Genomic DNA, 2734 nt, shown 5'->3' on the forward strand with positions numbered 1-2734 from the left:
CTACCCCTTTGTGGATCCTTGAGGTGGCAGTGCTTCAGGGTAGTATTGACAGGAGATGTGGCTGTGAAGGTTTGGTGGAGCCCAAACACAAGGTTTGTTTGCTTTTATCTGCGGGACTAGGGAGTTATCTAGGGATTTATAAAGGGAATTAACATCAGACTTGTGTTTACAGAGGTCATCTGTCTGATATGATGGATCTGAAGATTCCCAGATCAGAAGCTAGTTAACAGGCAGTGAATAAGAGTTCACAGTCTATAATTATTTAGGATATAAAATGAGAATTTGTGATATGTAAGATGCAAATGGCAAAAACAAACAAAACACCCAAGGATGCCCTAGAGGTCTGTCTTGAATGAAAAGATCATCAGACGCTTATACAGACCTCCTGCAATGTACCTAGAGGCCCTGTGCATGACTGCCCAAGTCCCCAGGGCCTCACGTCTGCTCAGGAAGATCTGACCCTATGATATCTAGCTCTGTTTCATATATCTGTATTTTTTACTGCTTTATGATGGTATGTTACTTTATAATTGAAAAAATATATGTATATATATATATACATTGAAAACATTTTAACATGAACAAATGTCAAAAATTTTATTCAATTAAATTAACTGGTGAGGGAACTAGTAAGATGTTACAACCAGTTGAAGGAGAATTCGAAGAATAGACACATATACAGGCAATCAAGAATGTGGAAATGAATTTGCTAAACTGATGCAAAATTGGTCAACAGCCAGAGGCAATTATTAACAGGCAATCATCCCGCCAGACAATCACATACATTACTATGGTTTTTCTACAACTTACAAAGTTGAAAATTAGTTCAATGGCAATTAATAACAAAGACCACCTGGAAGAGTGCCGTAAGTGGAAACACCCTGTGATCGTGTATTTTTCCCATTTCAATGCCTTTCACAATTTTCCCTTCACAAAAGGCTTAGTAAATCCATTAAAAGGGATTAATTGCCAAAGTATAATGTCTGATAAATCATCCCAAAAGTGTTCCGTGGCTCTAGGTTGTACCAAGTGCACATTCTGAAATTAAATTATATTTATATTAAAGTATATATTAGAAGAACAATGTTCTTAAAGGGGGGAGTTGGTTTTTTTAAGGTAGAAAACATTCTCAAATGTGGATATGTGCCTAGATATAAGTTATAGGCTATAACTGTGTTCAACTAAAAAGAAACTATGGATAATACAGTTCAGAATCTCTGAGGAAAGAGAAATTCACAGAGATATTTTGTGGACACAAAAAGAATGTCAATGTTTGCTAATAAGGAGAATGATTTCTTAAGGGCTCACTCATCACGTGGCTTTCCCACTCACAAAGCAAACTAAATAGAATTACCATCTCACTTTTATGGGTTGCTATTGCATGTTAAGATCAACTAAAGAAATGAACACAACTATAATTTCATTTTGTCTTAGAAAAGTACGTATTTCATATATATATTTATATATATGCATGAATATATACATTCGCATACATATATACATGCATGCATAAGTATTCAGTTATAAGCATGTATGTGTATGTATATTCATTATATATGATTATTATGTGACTATTCAAATACAATATTATATGATTATTCAAATGACAATTTTGATCTCTCTTCTGGGCTATCTCTATTTTGCTTTCTCTTAACTATCAAGTTATGGTTTATTAACATTTTAGAGAATCTGCACAAGTCATAAGGCTGGAATGACTGTTCACGTGGCAGTCTGGGAGTTGCCAGTTTCCTCTGTTTTCCTGGGCAGTATGGCTCACAGAGTGGGCATCGGAGCCACAGTGCCTGGAGAAGCATGGCGGTCCTCTGACTCACAGGGTGGCAAACAGAACAGCTAGGGCTGGAAGTACTGTAGGGAATCCAGCACAATAATGGCCTCTGTAGATAAGTTTCAGTGTAAATTTCTATCTGGAACCATAACCACCTGCATTCTGGCTGCAAGAGCCACCTGAGCCCCATTGGGAGCATCTTCGAAGATGAGGAACATCCTTCCCCATGGGAAGAGGGGAAAGCCCCTTTGCACAAGCAAGAAATATGTCTGGATCGAGCTTGCCATTCCTCAGTTCGGGGTCATCCACCAAAACGATGTAATCAAACCAACTGAAGAATTTCTTGTGTCCATTGTCTTCATCTCGAAGGATGCAAACTCAGAGCTGATGACCACAACCAAGGGCACATGGTGCTTTTGCTGATGGTGGATCAGTTTTTCCAGTGCTGGCATCAGAGCAGCCGTGGGCAACATTTCTTTTAGCTTCATCTGGCTTTCTTCCACCAGCTCTTCTTTGGACATGGGAAACTGCAGGGCATCTATTACGATCAGAGCCACCTCTAATCCCTTTGTGTCCATAACGAGGGACTTTACATGCCAGGTGTATTGCTTCTCATAGTGATCGCATATTTCTTAAAACTCCACTGAATAGAGCCATTCAGTGTCCAGAAGGAGGCCATTCATGTAAAAGAGTGGGTGAGTGGCAGGGGCATGGGTGCCACCATTGTGCCGCTGTCTCTGCGAGGTGGGGATACAGAGGAGGAGGGTTCCTGGCCTCCCCTGCACGCCTCGAGAAACTCCACACGTGCGTGACCCCAGGCCTCCCTTATGTTGAAAATATATTTAGAAAAATTGAGGAGAATCCCAAAATTCCACAGCTAGTGCCACGACCATTGATGGATTACTGATAGTCGTGACAAAAGATGATGTACTGCAGACACTAGGAGAA

General features: G+C 39.9%; 1 pseudogene; it reads right to left on the reverse strand.

The window, feature by feature from the left end:
* Positions 1–1773: 1773 nt before the first annotated feature.
* LOC102879587 lies at positions 1774–2481 on the reverse strand (annotated as a pseudogene).
* Positions 2482–2734: the final 253 nt, after the last annotated feature.

The sequence above is a fragment of the Pteropus alecto genome, unplaced genomic scaffold (genome assembly GCF_000325575.1).
Source record: "Pteropus alecto unplaced genomic scaffold, ASM32557v1 scaffold20, whole genome shotgun sequence".
In the NCBI taxonomy this organism is placed as follows: Eukaryota; Metazoa; Chordata; class Mammalia; order Chiroptera; family Pteropodidae; genus Pteropus; species Pteropus alecto.